This window comes from Solenopsis invicta, chromosome 12 (assembly GCF_016802725.1).
Source record: "Solenopsis invicta isolate M01_SB chromosome 12, UNIL_Sinv_3.0, whole genome shotgun sequence".
NCBI classification, from domain to species: domain Eukaryota; kingdom Metazoa; phylum Arthropoda; class Insecta; order Hymenoptera; family Formicidae; genus Solenopsis; species Solenopsis invicta.
Window position 1 is genome coordinate 15,959,340 of NC_052675.1, and position 20,587 is coordinate 15,979,926.

At 39.2% G+C, this 20,587-nt stretch overlaps 1 protein-coding gene and 1 long non-coding RNA gene across 2 annotated transcripts in view; one reads left to right on the forward strand and one right to left on the reverse strand.

Moving 5' to 3' along the window:
• The window catches only part of LOC105196024 (forkhead box protein O), a 172,490-nt gene that overhangs the window by 84,287 nt on the left and 67,616 nt on the right, over positions 1 to 20,587 (forward strand). The window lies entirely within an intron of this gene.
• The window catches only part of LOC105196025, a 90,073-nt gene continuing 80,312 nt past the window's right edge, over positions 10,827 to 20,587 (reverse strand). The window contains exon 3 of the long non-coding RNA XR_850739.3: positions 10,827 to 10,881. This is a non-coding gene — a long non-coding RNA (uncharacterized LOC105196025). The remainder of the gene's footprint in view (positions 10,882 to 20,587) is intronic.

Consider the following 20,587-nt stretch of genomic DNA (forward strand, 5'->3'; position numbering starts at 1 on the left):
TCGGTGACGGAAAGAGGTGGAGGGAAAGCTCAGTGGCTACCTAGACGAGGAAATAGGTGCGGGATATCACGATCCTGGCGATGCACTCGAAGAAGGATGCACCTAGGGGAAAAAGCTCGAATAGAAGATGACGCGGAAGGGGGATGAAGAGACTCACGGAGAGGGCGGGGCAGGGGGCTGGTATCACCGCGAGAGACCGATGCTAATTTACTGCGTATTACATGAGGTTTACACTACCCATCCCTCGCTCCTTTCAGACCTTTATGGCGCTGCTCTCTCTCTCTCTCTCTCTACTTGCAACCAACTACCTGTCTTCATTTCTACCTGCGTAGAAGAAGCAAGGGTAGTTTTCATCATCTCGTCATCAACCTACTTGAACACGACGACGATTCTGGGATTTCCTTTCTACGCTTCCGATGTCAAGAAAGACTAGCGAGAGACGCATTTTATACATTATGAAGCACTTATTCCTCGAGTTAAGAAAGAAATACGAAAAAAAAACCTTGACAAAAAATTCAATTTCTTAGATACGATCGGAGATACGTATCGTGTACATTTATACGATAATTTTTTTTTATAATACAATTGGCATAATTCAAACGGTATTAATTACGCAAAATTATTTGCGTAGTATAATTTATCTGCGACAAAAGTACACAGCAAAATATCATTTTGCTACGTTCGGAATCAGTGGAATTTTACTCATTTGCAGTTCTATATTTATAACTATAATCATCAGTGATTATTCACTGTCTTTCGATGGATGACAGTATTGATTCCGATTTAGCGTGTACAGTGAATAAAAAAATTTTAAGATTTTTATCACGTCCAAATGAACGAAACTTTATTTTTTATTTGCTTTCTAGAAAACTCTAACATAGCATCGATTTGGTCACATTATCACCAATATAACATTTAAAAAAGATATATTAGCAGGGAATTTATTGCCTGCCGGATATTGCTACCAGAGAAAAAAAAAAGTGGACGCTAAGTTTCTGAAATATCTTCTCAAAGTATTTCCGCAACACCTTGTATATCCAGTGTGAACGCTCGCTGTATGATTGTACGAGTGTATGAATCGACGTGATAAAGAACGCGACGTTATACGAGGATGCTCCCGGTGTATGCGAAAGCTTCGAGAACGTGAGGCGAAACGCTGATTGAGAGGCGCTGCCTAGCAACTGGTGTCCTCGCAGCCTTTTTCCCTCTCGCCCTTCTCTCTCTCTCTCTACTTTTCTTTCTATCCCGTTGCAACCCCCTTCTAGCTGCCGTTCATCCCGCTGCTCCCGACGTCACCCGGTTCCATTCCCGTGAAAGCAACGCATCCGCGAATTCACGATGCAGCTTCCCCTTTTACGTGCAAACGACACGAATTCTCGGATACGATAAACGATACCCTTATTGACGATTTAGATGGTACCTATAGTAAAATGATTGATACGCAGTCCATTAAATATAATGTTAACATGTAATGAAACATGTGACGCTTTTACATCATTGCGCTATAGCGAATAACTCGAATTTATTCTTGTTTCTGACATATGGCTGTTTAAATGTGATTAAATTATGAAATAATGCAAATCAATACGATTTAATCTAATTACATTTCTTGAAGCAATACGAGAACAACATTTCGTCGAAAATATTAAAGAAATAAATTGTTATACGGTTGTACAATTATCAATTAAAGCAATTGATTAATCAGATTGGCGATCGTTCGTCTTCCGGTAGTATCATCGCATTTTTTTTTTTCCTTCATTAATTTGATACAGATACATTTTTCGCGCGTCGTTAGTATTCGAAAAGTTCAAAGCATTCGAAGTAAGTTCATCCATTACGCAGTTCATCCATTACGTTATCCGATGCCGATTTTTTCCGTCGGTATTTACTTTTCCGCCCCGTACTTTTCACCGCACTGATTCAGTATTTTTCGACGTGCGCGCATGTTTTGCGCCGCGTATGTTCATTTTAATAATTAGATAAAACGCGCGAATTAAAAGTAATTAAAATGGATCCCGGCGAACATGGCCGCGCATTCGACAGAGATTAATAACGATTGATGCTACACTTGTAATCATAATTAAGTATGGATGAATCATATCCGCCGCAGGAATGCAATAACGTTTTGTGTAATGGAGATGGCAAAGTTGATTGGAACATATTTGATGGATTTTACGTGCTTCGCTGATTGGAGCGGGCTACGCAAGCTCGCGCACGAAAATTATATGTTTCTCTCGTACAATGGGAATCCGAATTCATAATTCTTCCGATTAATGCGCATTATCGTCGAAACTCGTCAAAATTCCGAGATGCGAGAGTGAAATATTTAAACTCGAAAGTGCAATCGATCGCCGACGATATCAGCGCGAGACGGGAGCTTCTCAGATATTTATAATAACATTATTATATAATAGCGCTACTAAATTATAATGGAAGCACGCAGTATTATTTTGCAATATCGAAAAATTTCGTTTAATAAACTTCATTAAGAACGCTATTAAGCATTTTGCATTCTACATACATACTTCTCACGTTCGCTTAGCTTAATTTCTGGAATGCATTTAAGTTTCTTATTTAAATTTTTATTTTAATGTTTTAACAGTAAGGCGAATAATTTATTTGAGGCAGAGATTTATATCTCTGGAAAAAAAAAATAGTCTGAACTAAAAACTTTTTTTTTTAAGTAAATTAACGAAATATTTTACTGAGTATTGCATTCAGTTATTTTGATCTTATTCTCATAGATATTTAAAAAAAAATTCTATTTTTATACGTTTGCAATTATACGTTTTATCTATAATAGGCAATTCACATTTTTTTATTCTGCTAGGAATTAATATATTTATATCACATCAATTATCACGTTATATTTATCTTTCTGTTGCTTTTCTCTAGATTAATAATGTAGCATAATCAGATACATGCAAACTCGTTAAAAAAACAAAAAAAAAAACGCTTGAACACGTTCGACAATAGAGGAATAAACTCGCATCTATGAATTCACGTCCACCCTAACATTATCGTAATTACTCATGGATTGCGGCGTGAATTTTTGTGGTGCACCGCCGAAATATGTGAAAGTTTTTGCTATTCGGCCCGCATCTCTCTTATCTCGCGCGTTTACGGATATTACCACGGTGTACCACGTGTAAGGGTGGGTCTGTGTAAGTGAAGAAAGGTCGCCCCTCGAGGGTAGGTAGGTCGAACCCGAAGAGTGCCACAGTGGTGGTCGGGGGGGAAGGGGGGAAGGTAAAAGGTAGAGGGTAAGGGATGTCACACTTGTTGCTCCTTCCTGAAACCCCTCGGTCGCGTTGTGTTGGTACACCAGTCTTTACAGGCGAAAACACACTCGCCCTCGTTGGCTGCGTTCGAGGGTGTATGCGTGTTTGTGAGATCGTGTTTGCGCGATCGCGATTTATGCAACCGCAATTCCCCGAAAAGAACCACGCGTCCCCTAATGAATCCGCTAAATTCGATTACGATCCGAAGGTGATGCTACGCGTGGTTTCGCGCGCTTCATTAAACTACCTCTGAACGGAATATTGAACCGAGTTTGCGAACGACGATCGGGTTTGCTTATTCTGAGATCAAGTTCGATTCTGAAACGTCACGAAACACAACGAATTGAAAATGTGATCAGATATCTCGTCTTACGTCAATTTTTACAGTACTTTCGAAGTTGAAGTTGTGCCATTTTCGCGAAATTTTTTATTATTGAATTTTTTATTATTAAATTTATATCGTACGATTCTTCTGATATTTTTACCTCATTAATCATCTGATTTTAAAGATTTATATATTGATACAAGATATTTAACGATGACACGACCTACACAAATATAATTTATATTATTTATGATGATGTCAGTGTTTATGAAAATTAAAATCATTTATCAGGCTTCATCTTTGATATCATATTTAATCGTATCTTTATTATGACATTTTATTTAAATATAAAGTAAATATATTTTTAAAACTCACTTAAATGATGCAATTTTAATCCTCGCTAATCTTTTCTATATCAAGATGTAACAAATAATATACCGTATAATACAGAACTATCTACTTTGTAACACGGCATATTTCTGATTTGACAAATAATAATTTTTCCCTCCCATGATTTTTTTAATCATTGCAGTAGGAATGATCAATCATTACAATGAAATCGCGCTTTCTGCCAATGCATCACGTACAGCAATTAAAAAGAAAAATGCTGCATCACGCTCTCATATTGTACTCTGCTTGCGGCACGTGATCGATTCAGCTTTCAAATTTATGAGCAGGCCACTTTAATAATCTGGCACGATATCTATCGTCTATATTTCGATCAACTGCATTTCTATTACCGAGAAAGATCTCGCAGAGCGATTACGGAGTCCCTCGGCGGCGCGCAGTAATTCATCGGTAGATCCACCGGTTTCGAGCGTTTAATACATTACTACGCGCGAATATGTCGTAGGCGAACGCGGTATATTCGCAGACGAGAGCTCTGGTATCGGCGGCTAATGAATTTCATTTGGCTCGTCGCGCTCGGCGCGGCGCGGCGCAGCGCGATGGAGAGAGCGAGCGAACGCGAACGCGAACGCGAACGCGAACCGGGGCGCAAATTACTACGGGCGCAAGGCGCGCAGGAAATTTAATCGGGCTTAATTACTGCCTGGGCTCTTCCGCAGCGCCGTCGATAATCGACTAAAACATGTCGAATCGGTCAATTCGATGCCGAGATACGCGGATATATCCGCAATATACCGGGGCGACGTGCGCGTTGCATCTCTCTCGCGTTGATCGGCGCATATTAAATTAATCGCAAACCGCCCAAGAGAGAGAGAAAGAGGAGGGGGGTGAGAGGGGTTTGAAGGGAAACGAAGAGAGAGAGACAGAGAGGGAGACAGAGATACAACGGCACGTATTGTAGGTAGCTATCTGTCGTATCGGTGACAGTACTTGCACCGGTGCGTCTCTCTAACTGTGGCGTGTCACGCAAAGTGCGCGCGCCGCAGCTGCTATCCGTAAATTGATCAGTCCTCCATTTTCTATCCTTGCAATTGCACTTGTCAATCTAGAGTTAGAAAAGCGGCGCGAAACGGTGCCGGCGATCGTGCCGGCCGATAGGCGGATAATTATGGATTTGTTTAGGCCGTCGCTGAACGTATTAGTAAATAACGCAGGTGCAACGGCGAGAAAGACGGCCGACTTGTAAAATAGATTTGGACAATGCCGAACGTGAATTCGCGCGTTTAATTGCCGTTAGAAGTTTATGACACGTGGATAAGGAAACACGTACGGAATGAGGATATTTTTAGTAAAAAAATGATAGTGAATTATTATTACACTGCCTACGGCAGAATACACAATCGTTAATTGGAAAATTTTATCTGAGAGATTTTTTTGAAAACATCATGTTTTATTATTTGTTTTCACACAATGGATATATGAGTAACGTATTAAATTTTTGCGATAAGGGGAATAAAGGCGCGTAAGATATAATGACTGAATCTAATAATTTCGAAATATCGTAAACCCCACGATTGCTTTTTTTCCCCCCATCATTCCTTATTAATTGTAAACGAAAAACTTGGAAATTAAATTAGGGATTATTGATTATCGAGATAGAATCGAGATAATTTACGAAGGGCGAAATTTCCTTTCTCTGTGGGAAATTAATTTCTGCGCTTTCAAAGGCAGAGCAGCCGTCTTAATAATGGCTGCAAAATTTGAATAATGACTATGTTGTGAGCACTTCACCTGCCGAAGGAACGTCTCCCTCTTGTTTCGTAACCCCCGTGATGGCTTATCCCTTTATCCCTGAAAAATCCCGGCGATCCCAGGCGTAATGAGCCCAAGGAGCCCGTTAATTTTCTGACGGCTCCGAAAACGGCGATTAATCAGGGTTCGCTTCATCGGATTGTTTCGCGCCGTCTTGTTCACCCTTCTTCTTCACCATCTCTCTCCCGACGAATTTCCGCTCGAGATAATTTTTCACGAATTTAATCTTCACCTTCTCGTCTTTCTTCCTCGTAATCATGTAGCGTCATGGCGGTCGACATTCTTACCTCGCTTGTTTTCGATCTTGGTCGACCCTCGGTTAACGATAGTTTAATCACGTCGTTGATATTACCGCTATAAAAAAAAAACTTCGTACAGCTATAAAAAACTACAAAGTGTATAAATTTCCGAACTTTTATATTCAAGTAATCTGTTTGGATACACAGATAGTAAGTTACATCTGAACAATTTCTCAAAATACAGAATGCCTGAATTCTTATACCGAATTTCTGTAAATTATTTAAATTATTTCAAGTCGTTTTCAATCAATTTCAATAAATTGTGTATTTTTTTTTAAATTTGGGAACTTTTGCAATAGCTTCTGAAGGCGTGTCCGAGGGTCAACGACTTCAGAACGCAAGGCCCTGGAGATAATAGGTGTTTTGTCGGTTTCCGGCTCAGCCGCGCAGCGCGAGAATGCATAATATTTTGTTCAGAGCGCGCTCACTTTTATAATGTCACTCCTGAGACTCCGATAGACCTCGCTTCGCCGAATGAAATGGTACGCCGAGAGTCTAGGTATTTATCCGCGGCGCGTAAGCAGCTACCGACGTGCGATCGCGCCTTAACACGCGTGCACAGGCACGTCGGTTCCTTTTTCGCCGCGTAATTGAATACGCTCGAGCTCTGACTCCCGAACGTGATATCGCCGATAACGGGAGGTTACGGATTGCGCAGCGCGTATATTCGCTTAATGAAAACAAATCGTCTTCCATCGCCACCACTGCCGCGGTTCGTCTCCGCAAAATTTCACCGTGAATCATATATTATTACCAGCGGCGCTGGTTATTTCTCTTTTCTTCTTTTTCCCCCCTCGCCCACCGTCTTTTTTCTCCTTTTCTCATTTTTCATCCATACTCGATCATATGGAGTTCCCGATCGTGGGGTAACCACGGCTGGAAACACCGTGTTTTCTTCGTGAAAATATGCTCAAGCTTATTTAACACTTGCATGGAGATATTCCGAACAAAGTACATAGCAGTGGTGTATTTACGAACGTCCAATTATTTTTTTAAGGAATGAAAAGTGAGAGGTAAATATCAACGTCGGAATATATTAATATTTTTATATTAACTTGCATGTTACTTATGTAATTCGCTGGGGCGTGTGGGGATCGAGCTGACTCAGACGCAAACTACGAATTTACTTATTAAATACATTATGTGTTTATATATGTATTTAAAAATATAAAGTTCTTTTAATTCTTAAATGTTTGAAAGTTACAATTTTATATTTTAAATTCTTATATCGAATTTCTGTAAATTATGTAAATTGTTTTAAGTTGTTTTCAATCAATTTCAATAAATTATGGTGTTCTTTTTTTGTTTTTAATTTAAGACCTTCGCAGTAGCTTGTCTCTCAAAAACGTGTCTCGGCTTATAATTGCTCATAAATAAAAATAAAAGCTAATTTATGTAATACAATGTGACGCAAATAATTATAAATTAAAATCAAAATTTTAATTTCTCACGATTCTACAGATTCTCAACTCTATTAATCTGCTGAAAAAACAAAAGTTGCGACACCAAACCCATCGAAAAAAATATCATCACCTTTAGCAAGTTGTTGAATGGCATCAGTTGAGAAACATACGAAAACTGAGAGACGTCTCGCTTTTGCAAAAGCTACAAGTGCTCATGAATAAGAGAAAAAGAAATGAGAGATGAAAAGGATGTGATAGGTGCCGCCTGAATGTTACGCGTCAAGAATTAATAGTTGCATTAATATTTGTCACATATCGGCCTATAATCAGCCATCAGAAACTAAGATAATTAATACCAGCGGATTCATGTCGATATCGTTCCGGTGAATTATTTGACGCGTGGTTCGCCGTGCCATCCGTACGCTAATCGTCGAGCTTTGTTATAAAACCATGAGATCCCGCATAATTAATGACGATCAATCGTTACCACTGTTACGAGGCGAGCGTCGCGCGACGCCATGTTTTATTCAGAGGTCGCCTAACCGACAACGGTGGGGGGAACGGAGTTGACGAGGTTAACGCTACAGTTTTAATCGGGCAATTAGCGATGACGTTAATCGTGATTTAGGGACGGGTTGCACACGCAGGTGAACCCGCCGCCAACTACGTTTAACCCAAGGTTCGCTACACATAATTCAACAGGTGGGTAGTGCGAGGTAGGCTTAGGAGGGTCCTAGCCGCGTCACTTCAGCTTTCTCGGCCCTGACTGAATTACCTACCTACTTATCTACCTACCTACCTACCTACCCTTGTAGCTACCCTCTTTATCCCCCGTCTTGACGCTCGCTTTTCAACTCGAGCGAATTCGATCCTCATTCGCGCTCCTTCACGGCTGAGAAGTGCACTTTCGTGCATCTGCCTTCGCCCTCCCCCGTTTAAGCCCACGGATCGTGTTATTTCGGGTTTGATTTGCGCGATAAACGCTTAATTTAAATGGCTGACCTGAAGTGAAGAAACTTGCACTTTGTAGATTAAAGAATTAGAAATAATTTTTAATTATTTCTGTTGAAAAAAAAGAATCGAATTCGTAAAAGAATCAACAGATGCAGTCCTGTTATTGTTGACATTTGCGTTTAAAAACATTTCAATTTTGCATAAAATTAATTTTCAAATTTTTTATTCCAAGTTTTAAAGAATGTTGTTTACGTTAGAAGATTTTATAAAATTATTATTAGAAATTATTATTATAAATGAATTATTAGAAATGATTTACAGAAATTCTGTGAATTAATGAGGGAAAGAAAAAAATCGCGAGAAAAAGAGAGGGAGAGGGAGAAAGAGAGAGAGAGCGGAAAACGAGTGAATGTAATACGAAGAACACGTAGGGAAGAGAATGAATAGGAATTCCCGAATAATGCTTTTCGAACGAGCAATGAACGGGACTCGTCGACGAGTCAGTGCTATTGCTTCAGAATAACGGATATTACACTGACGACTATAAAAATTAAATCGGCGAACTTTCGGTCCCTCAACGCCGGACAGCCAATGGCGAAAAGGAGGAAGTATGGTGCGAGAGAACGATAAACCTTTATTACTTTTCGCGACGGTTTCTGCATCAATGCCGCGGAATGGATCGCTTAGATTAACGCGTTAAAATCGTTTCCATCGATTAGCGCGATCAGATTGCGTGACGGTGTCTACAATTGCCCAGAATAATCTCTACAATTCTGCAAAATTAACAAATAACTTTTATTTATATTTTTTTTATATTTTACATATCATATAATGGCAATGTATGCGTCACATAATATAGACATAAAATGCAAAAAAATATATTGTAAATTAAAATTATGTATTAAATTTGTTGAATTGTAAAAACATTGCTTTTTTTCACAATTTTTCGAAATGCGTATTCGATTATTGCGCTCTTTTAAGCGGATTGGAAAAGTAGAGTAACCTTTTGAAATAATTAAACATGCGTTTCGTAGTTTTTTATAATTTTGAACCATTTTCAAAATATAACAGATTTTATAGATATTTTATGCATTTAATATAGTTTTTCTGTAAACATCATTGCTTTAATATTTTAATAGCTTACTCTAGAGATTAATTAGAATCAACTTAATACGAAAGCCCTAATACGGAAACATCAATTATTTTCGAGTTATAAGCAATCTAGATTGCCGAATGATATCGTGCAGAGTTCACGCGCTTAGTCCCATAATTGCGTTCGTACGTACCAATCCATTATCCGTTATTGATTTTCACAGTTCGAATGATACTAATTTTTATTGCTTAGTTGATTATGCCTTTCTTATACGCGGGTAATACATCAATCAGCTAATATTGATACGTTGATTATTAAAACTGTTGCGCGCGGATTATTTAATCTCATATATTATAAAATCAAATTATCAATAAATGTAAATAGATGAGCTATAAAAAATTAAAATAAAATTGACACTATAGAAATAAAAATCATTATTTTGTACATTTAATCTTGAAATTAAATATAAGTGGCCAAGCGCAAACTTCAAATACTAAATTATTCAGCAAGAGGAAAAAAGAATAATAAAAAATAACACTAAACTCAATATTCACAATTTTTCGCTATCATATTTTAAATATATTTTAATTTATTTTCATTTTACATTAAATATTGTTTTAATTTTCCTAATTTAGAAATAATTATCATGAAGAAACTTAAAAATTTGCATTTAGAAATATGTACATGCATCTTATTTGATACATTTTTATTTTATTTTTTCATTTATTTCTTATTTTCTATTATTTATCTAAGCAATAAATTTGAGAATGTAAATAATTATAATATATTTAATACTGAAATTACTCGAATAATATATATTTATATATCATATCTTTATGGAGTTTTTGATTAATTTATCTATACAATGCTGGGCAAAAAATATAAAGAATGCGATATTTTTATAAAATTTGGATACAATTCTTTTGGGAAAAAATCACTCTATATTTTAATTATTCATCACTTTTTACCAAGCTTTCTCTATTCGAGAAATATTTTTTATCATTTTATTTATTTATGTTTGCGAGTTTGCCCCGTAAATTTTAGAGAGACTAATACATTTTGTATTTTCAATACTTCGTTATATTAAGATATCAAAATGTATCAACGATTCTACATAGCTCGATACGGATAATTGCGCGTATGAATTAGCCCAAGATAAAATATTAATATTAATTTAATACAGCTCATCTATTTTTGAGGCAATGAATATCCGAAATGTTACATTTTCGGCTCATCTATAATGCTCTTCATACATCTTATATGCCAGATACAATTTTCAGAGATTCATTACCTCAAATTGGAATAGAATTAGATTTATCACTCACTAGTACGATGCGCAAGCGTGGAACTGTAATCCTACGTTGCCCTGTAAACATAATTATATCCAGATATTAAAGTTATGTTCAAACTAATTAGTATTTAAAAAAATAATCGCTGCGAGTATAAAACGATTGATATTGCAAAAATAAATAATAAACAAGAAGTTATTTATCCAGCGATTGCGCCTCCTCTCGCCTTCCTTTTTGTTTCTTCACGATACATACACGCGAGAATACAGTTAATTACGACTGGGCGCGTACTAATCATTAGAATAGGCACTTGAATCACGCGGCACACTACACGACACTTCCGACGTTAATCGCACACACGACGTGCGTTTTATTATATTTGCGGAACAATAATTCGAAAAAGGTATAATCGTATCGAAACATTTGAAAATTATAACCTTGATACGTGATATGATGCGATTAATAAAACCGAGATAACTGCTAATTAAGACGCGATAAACCATTCGAAAATATGCAATCAAAATTCGAAATGTATTGCACACGCAATACATTTCGACCGTATAAATCCCGCGAAATGCACGTATTATTGATAAAGCTCGTTGTATGACGGCTTTCTGTCACTTGAATTATTCGCGATTTGGCATTTCAGGTATTAATCCGTGCGTATCAATCCGAAAATGAAAGGCAAATTTCACCAAAATCAGCGAAAAATTTCAAAGCGCGAGGTACATTGTCGCGAGATATATATTCGAAACGGAACATCCTTGAAGAAATATATAAATAACAACCGACCGCGGACATTATATGTATCAATAATTTTTAATTCCTATTTTCTTTATTTCAAACAGAAACGAATCGTGCCAAGTAACGATAATTGTCATCATCATGATACGTTGATGAAAGTTGCAAGTTGAATAAATAAGAATTTATAGTACAATTCGAATTACGATTATCTCTAATTCGTAAGGAATAATCGCGTTCGGGAATGATCACCATATTTGTCACAATCGCGTCGTTACCTGTCTGAATCTCACGACGAGTGATAACATGACGTCATCACCTTGCGCACGCCAGTTCCCAAAGCGCGTAATTACTAAAACAAAACACTGAGACGTGTGGCAGGCGGTCTCGCTATCACAAAATATTTAACATTGTTTTAAAATAACTACTATTCTCGAAATAACTATACGAGTATTTCGTTCTTTGCATTTCGCAAAATGATTCCGATGAATGGAAGAATTATCGTACCTCATTAAATCTAACATTTATCGTTGAATATAATTTAACTAATTTTTTCGTCGAAAAAGTATTTATACAAGTTGGTATTCATTGTTGTTATACACTACTCTTTTTCCCAAATTTTTACGTCCCGCGGGAGAAGAGAAATTTTAATAAATTTTAATAAATCGATATACAATGATATTAAATCGCTGCAGAAAATGTGGCGACAGATTTTTTTTTATTTATTAAAAATGCACGATTTTAATTTTCCTGAAATGTAAAAATTTGGAAAATATATAAAATAATAACTTAATTGATCTCCAATTAATCTGCAGAATGCGCTATTAAAGTATTATATGCACACGCATCAAGTGACATTGTTCAGCACATTTTATGAATTATAATTTTTTACATGTTTTGAATTTTTATAAAACGTAAATAACTAAAAATGATCGCATCGTATCAATAGCATTGAGGTGAAAAAAGGGGATACATAATATCCATCCACTTCCGAATCTTATCTCACATCGACAAATGTCGCGACTAATAGCTCGATATATTTTAGTTCCGTATAACATTCGGTATATTTGTACAGAAATCTGATTGGATATAAAGATGAGAGAGGAAGAAGGGATAAAGAAATGAAATTGGGCAAAAGAATGCTATTGGCAAGAGTGGGTTTATCAATATGAGAAATAGGGCGATTGTCCAAGTGGATGACCAAGCGGGATATGTTTTACATTTTATGAAATCGTTAACCTATAATCGCCTTGATGAACATTCTCCTCGCGATATCGAATGCAAATTATTACGAAATCTACAACAGCTTTAGAAACTATTATTCAAATTTTCTTTTTTACTTTGGCAATAGTCAAGAAATAATTCGAAAAGAACTAATAAATATATTGAGATAACGGAATTAAAGAATTGCTCGTTGAAATTGATTCTAAATACAATTGTAGTTATTTATGTTGCATTATTTTTGCACATTGACAGTTTATTCTAAACTGCAGTTAATCATAAGTGAAGAACGTATTGTGAATAGAATCAAAGTCATTTTTCTCACGATTGAGATTTTTTGCTGTCAATCGCGCTAAAGGACGATAACTTTTTTGCGCGATTCTTGTGGATTTAACGATTTAGAGCGTAACCGACAGAATGACGAACTACTGTTTCCACCCGCTCGACAGTACAGGGCACCAGTACTACATCATTATAAGCAATTTCAGCGAGGCCAACAAAATCAGGGGCTGTTACGGAACTAGTTCTATCGGAAATGCCGTTTCTTGTTCTACTCTCTTGAACTTTTGTCGGGAAACATATTTCTCCGCGTTTATGTCTCTTCTGGCCGGTATTATGTATCCAAAATTGACGTTGCGCTTCCGAAATTTATGGGACGAGCAACGCGAAAATCTCCAAGTTCAGAAATTTCGTATTTCCATTTGATTTCACACATTCGGGGAGAATAATTTATAGGTGTGATCGACACAATGTATGTTAAAGTACAGAAAATCATGTATCCTTGACATTTGAAAATACAGAGAAAATAATTTCACGGAATTAGACCGTGTCTCTCTTCTACATGATATATTAACAAGTGACATTAAAAGTGTAATTTAAAATTAATGTGAACGATGGATTGTGATAAAAAATTCTCTTTAAGTTAATCTATTCTGACGGAAGGCGGAAAGCTTTGTATTCGATTTCTCAATTAGAATCTATCGTGACATAAATATTTAAATATCCTTAATGCCATTTTCTTACTTCAATGTAAGATACTTTCTGAAATATAAAATTTAAATGTTGAGTATTCGAAAAAATGTCAAAATGTTTGATATAGTTTTTCTTCGTTCTGCTATGAAAATGGACTTGCTCGGCTTTTGCGAACAAGCTTTCGATCCTGCGCCACTTTGCACACGATCGTTCAAGGAAATATATCAGGATCCCAGCGTCCGTCCATCGAGCATCTCTAAGTTTTACCCTTTCCCTTGGATGTCGAGGAAAGTTCGCGGAACTGGTTCGCGGAATCTCGCACACGCAATTCTCCGCGAAGCGCATCTCGGATGTGAGCGGGGAACGGGGAAAAAGAGGGGCTGGATGAATGCATTCAAAATCTGGGAAAGGGAGTCGGGGAGAGTAGTGCATTCGCCGCGTCGACGGAGGGAATCGGGGAAGGGGAGAGAAGAGAAGAGGAGGAACGCGCGAGCGGAAGATGGAAGTTTCGAAGGTGCAGGAAGGTGGTCGTCGTCGTAGGGGTCGTATCTCGCCGACGACTGGGGTAGGTGAGCGTCGAGTCTCGAGTCGAGGGAAGAAAAATGATCCATTAATCTGAAACCCAAAGTCTGGCGGCGCCGGGCGTCGCGGCGGCGGCGGCAGTGGCGGCAGCGGCGTCGGCGTCGGCGGCATCGGCCGTGTGCGGTGGTGGTTTCGGCGGCGCACACCCCGACTCGTGCTCTTGCACCCCTGCCTTCTCCTGCCGCTTCTAACCCTCCTCTCGACACGTACGTGCGAGATGAGAGTGCGTGAGTGCGCGTGTTCGCGAGCGACAGAAGGGGTGGTGGTGGTCTCACCGAGTCGAGCGAGTGGAAGAGGATGGCGAAGAGCAGACTGAAGAAATGGATCAGAGAGAGGGAGATGAGAAGAAAGACGAGAGAGAGAGAGAGAGAGAGAGAGAGAGAGAGAGAGATAGGGAGGGAGGAAAAGAGAGAGAGAGAGATGTCGAAACGCGGCCATGTCGAGGTGTCGAGACGAAAGACGACCGGCGGCCACATCTGAATTCCAAATTTGACGCGGCTACACCGTGCTAGTGATTAAAGAGTCGGGAGTCGATGTCGATTGGTAGCGTTGGATGTCAGACTTGCGTTTCCACCCCGAGGGTAATAACCGCGCAGCGGAGGCGAAACTGCTGGATTCTTGAATCGTATCGATTACGTGATAATTGTAAACTGGAAGATCAGCTTTGAGTTTTCGAGTTAGTTTCTGAATTCTTTCATTCAAGAATGACACTTCAACTTTTCTGAAACTTCTATACTTATCAATTGTCAACAATATTTTAAAAGTTTACTGATTTAAATTAAATTAAAAGGATCTTTTTTTAAAAAACATTTCGAGATTCTATCTTTACTTTTTGTGGAATAATTCATTTCTCCGCGAATTGTCGTATGACATCCCTATGATGGTCAGCATAATTTTCCAACGGGGGTCGTTTGACAGAAACTACGATCGAGCCGCAAAGCATTAATGTCGAAGATCGGTCGGGAACGTAGAAGACGTTCAGAGAAGAAGTAGGATAAAAACGCCGATGCTCAACCAGCCGAGCATGCAATCAGTGTCAGAGATATCAAAAGTTTCACTCTCATCGACTTTTTCCAAGTTCCCGGACGAGTTCGACGAGGGAGAGGCGAATCGCCGCTTTTTCTCTTTCCCTCTCTCTTTCGGTGACGCTGCTCTCGCCCGGCCATAAACGCTCCAGCTCGTAATTTAAAATAAAGGAAGCATAACCGTGCATCTTAAACTTGGTACGGACTCGCCGGCGGCGCTGAAGCGAAAGACGAAGAGAGAGAGAGAGAGAGAGAGAGAGAGAGAGAGAGAGAGAGATATGGAGAGATGGAACGAAGCCGCAGAAAGGAGCAGCACGAAACGGGAAAAAGGGGCGAGAAAGACGGAGAGAAGGAACGACTCGTTGAACTATTAGTGGCACGCCATTACCCCACGATGCATTCATAACAGCCACCACGCCACGGCGTTCTCTCCCTCGATTCCGCGACTCCGAGGCTCCGAGTCGAGCTCGCGAGAGAAAGATAGAGGAAGAAAGCGGACTGGCTAAAGGCAGGAAATGAAATAAAGCTCGCGCGAGAAGCTCGCAACTGCTTCGACGCGCCGATGGACAGGCGTTCATCCTCGAAAAAAAGTGAGAATTCAAGAGAGAGAAGACTACGCGCGGCGACGCTCTTAATCGACTGGGCAGGCTATAAATTTCGATACTAATGCATAGGGTTGCGCTTAATTCGCAAGTACCTTAGATATTTGCTGAAATATTCATTTTTGGAAAATTTCTTATACTCCGTATAAATTCTTGTGTAATTTATTGTATATATATTTCACGAACAAGTAAATATTCTGGAAGATACTCTAGATACTTTGATAATAGACTAAATGGGCTCGAGTTAAATCGATGGTTTTTTTTTGTTTATAACGAATTCTCTTGAAGGACGCAAGTAAACTCAACTGTAGAAAAAAATACATAAAGAATGAGAACGTGCAATAAATATATGTAATAATAATAATCTTGTAGAGGGAAGTAGTTTCCAAGTGTCTCGGAACAAGAAAAAGTTGGGCGAAGAAATTTTGAAGATGTATATAATAAAGTAGTACACATTGTTGGATAAACGAGAAGTGGATGTGATTACGCGTAGATCTCCGAGACGCTCTGAAAACCAGTATTATCTTCTTATCAAAATTTCAGTGCGATAAACAAAATTGCAGATACGATATCGATGTGCGTGTCCTCGACTCGGTTGTAAAGGTCTATTTGCGAGAAAATGTAGCAGGGACATACAGAAGATATAACTACGTTTTTTTTTTTCAAGAATCTCTCAACACGTTAAAATATTGGATATAAATAGGAAAAATTTTGCTAGCTGCACAAGCAAAATGTGTAACGGCTAACTATACATCTAAGTGGCACAACTATTCGCGCCGGGTAAGTGGTTATACCGCAATGGCAATTTTAGGACAGAGCAACGTTTAATGGGAGCACAGCGACTCGTTAATTAAGAGACTTCGCCCGTCCGCTCGGACAAAGTACAACAAGCGGCCTTGAAGCGTAGGGACAAAGGGATCTGGGTCAACTGTTACTCGCCTCATGATCACGAGAAATATGGATTAACTCGGCCAGCTTAAATCTTAATTTTTCTAGTTTCCGTCAAGTATTCTGAGTTTCTCACAAAGGAATTGTTTCGTCCCAGAAACGTTTTCTCCGATCAAGAGATCCGGCGTCATCGCCAAGTTTCGAAATTTCAGCATCCGTCGTTCGAACGAAATTAAATAATTGAAAACTAAAAATGTATTTTTTTCATTCAAGATCAGTCTCATTTATAGCAAATAATTTCTATCAAATTGAACTACAATATGTAATACGCAAAAAAAGGAATATTGAAATTATTCTTTCTTCCTCTCTTATCTGTTTCATCTTTGTCATGGTTTTTTATATACTGTAAAATTGTTGCGAGGGTAATTTTTTTTTACGTCAGACGCGATTCAACATCTCTCATCGACGCGAGTTCGGTTTTTCATTGTTCGTATTTTCTTATTTCCTTGCTTGTTCTGCGATCTTAAACTTCAAGGCGGTGCTGTTAAATCGTACGACTCTATTCATCACTCACTGCCTTCCGTTTCCTCCTTGGCGATACCGCGCCAAATCATAAATTTCGCAAATCCTTGAACGCGGTTCGCCGCAGATTGAGCAAAGAGAGGATATCTCGAAAAACGGTGAAAAGAGATCTCAATCTCTTACGCGTCATATTTCACGTAATTGTACTCAAAGGACAATTAGAGGGTTGACGTAATTGATTTAACATGTAATAGTAAAGACTGTGAAGTTTCCATAAAACGAGCGGCTCCCATAAATATTAGTTAAGACTAATTGATTCTCCGTTTTCTTCTGAAACGCGAAACGAGCAAAAAGTCAGTTAAAGTTCAATTAACTTTATCTAACATTGAAAAGAACGCGATCGTGTATACGATTGGCGTTGGAATAGTTGAGACGTGTTCTATCTATTTTGCACCTTCTGCGAATTTATCCCATATCTATGTGAATAAAAGATGATAGTAATAGCTATTGAAATATTAATGTATAATAATTTCAATTTAACATATTATTATATTTAATATTCAAATAATTTCCACCAAATTTTCACGAAATATGTGTCTGTTTAAGCGTTTCGTCGATGTTCTCGATATATATACCATAAAATATTACATTAGCACATATAAGAACAAATATGTTACAAACAAGTTTTGCTTGACAAACAAATTTTAATTTTAATTCTAATTTTCTCTTTCTAGAAAAATTTTTCGAAATTCTTAATTCTCTCTTCCGAAACGTTTGGCTAATTCTTGTTAATTCTCTCTTTCAAGAATAATTCCAAAGTTCAAAACAGCGCATATTGTCCGACAGAGGCTTTACACACGCGATCGATCACGCGCAGCAGTCGCGATTTCGGACCTCGTCATCCGTCCGACAATGAGCGATCGATCAGTCCGCAGCGCGTTCGCGCTATCAGGTACGAATCTACCGATGCCTCGATATTCTCACGATGTCGAGAGGTGGGCCGGCGCTACCAATTGATCCCCAATTTTCCTGCCACTTGCTATGCAACCTACGCAACGGCATTCCGCGCGCGTTCGCGTGAATATACTTCACCGAGGCAGCAGAAGCGCGCAGAGCCTCATGCCGTCGCAATAGTCCCGAGTGGTAGTCGGAGTGAGTTGACCCTGGCTCGCTTGCAATTGATCTCAATTAGGTCTCCCTCTTCCTCCCTCACCTTCCCTCTCTCTCTCTTTCTCTTCCCCCTCGTGCTCTTCGTCGCGGCGTTCCGCTTCGCGAAGCTGCGAGCTCGATTTTTCTCGTTTCTCTTCGTCTTCGTCTTCGTCGAGGCGATTTCTCTCTTCGGTCTTCTCTCCTCTTCCTTCCACGCGCTGATACGCGCTGCATCCCCGGTGCGACTCCCCGCATCGTTATGCAATTGAGGCATTCGCCGCGAAAGAAGATCGTCTCTCTCTTCTCTCTTCCCTCTTCCATCCCGTCGATCGTCGTCGTCTCGCATCCTGCGTGCGATCGATATCTTTCGATGCTTCGTTTCCGTCGCGTCGCTCGGGCTTCCTCGTCGTCGCCAGGACGAGGAGCGGATCGCTCCCTGTCGAACTCGATTAGAGAACGGAGTAATATCTGATAACGTTCTCTCTACAACAGTACTTTTCGCCTTTTTGTTTTACATTTTTTTCCCCCCAAGTCTGAAGTCACAACGGGTTCTCATAATAGAAAAAGCTACATGTGTTAACAATAAAATAAATTGTAAAAAATTTAAACAAATTGTTGCAAATTTATAGCGATACGAGCTAATATCTGAGCTATTCTTTCATAAATCTTTCATTAATTTTGATGCATTTTCTGTAATGAGGTCACGAGGGAGGTATATTTCCTTGGAATTGATGTCTACCGAAAGTTAAGGCGGATAATTAAGTGCTCTGATTCAGCAAGATCTTGTATAATAATCGGCCGCGGAGCGGTCCTCCTGATGCAAATTGGCTCTGATTTATGCACGTGTTGAATACTAACCCATTAAACCGAGCGAAACGATACGAGCTTGGCTATTAAGAAAGTAACGCCAGCCAAATCTTGAAATCCTTTAAATGGCACGCGCCGCCGGAGTGGACTCGCGTATCATATTTAAGTTCAAGGTGTTTCGAAATTGGACTCTTTCAAAACAAACAAATGCCACTATCAAAAACAAGCAGCTCGTATATCGCGCGCTCGTTCTGCTCGGTAAGCTCTTTCCATTAGCGCCGACCCGAGAAAGAATCGCCGAATCTAGCTCGAAACGTTAACTTCGATTAACGCCTAATCGGTTAGCAAGTTTCCAGGATCAACTCAGCAAAGTATGACAAACGAGCCGACTAATGTTACTAAACCGAACAGCTTGCAGTTTCGACTATTCCTAGCCATTGCGACAAGTAAACAGTACGTCATACGACAAATTGCCGAGCAACTTTTTAAGGTATCGCGTATAGATTGTAAACGGGGGAGTGTAAGCTGCGTTCAGTCCGAAAATCCCGTATCCTTCCACTCTGAATATCTTAATTTGCGTTCTCGGAAAGTGCAGCCGAAGTGGCTCTTATTTCGCGAACATTACCACGTCTTGTCCGTCGCCGGGGAAATTTCCCCGAGTAAATCCCCGGAGCTGCACCGGTCGGCTCGTAAGAAGCAGAACGAACGGAGTGTTGAGGGATGTGGGATGGGACAAGCGCGAGAGGGGACGCGGACCAAGACCGGGTACGGATGAGGTATCGTTTCGGATGCTCGAAAGTCCAAGTGGCTTACAAATCGCGAATTTCCGTTGCGCAGGCAGCATGCTCGCATTTTCCGCGGATGCGAACGCGCGTCTAGTGCTGTGCGGAAGAAAGCGAAGGAACCTTCTCCCTGCATCCCCACACTCGTCATCGTCGTCCCCGAATACGAATGGCGATGGGGGACCGCGAGCGGAGGGACCGCGAGCGGACGGCAAAGAGAACGACTCGCGCAGTGCATATCCGAAAAAAGATCCGACAACTCGATAGCTATCGAGAAGTGATTAATTAGAAGATTGTCGAAACTAATTTTCACGGAAGTGCGGCTGAATAAATTTACACGTTCCAACAATGTTTTGAACATTCGTTACATAACGTAGACTAATTAATGAAACGTTCAGAAGCGGAATCAGGAATAAAGTGAAGAGAATGTTAATAGATACCAATTTATAATTTGCAATATGTAGTTTGATGTTTAAAGTGATCATATATTTT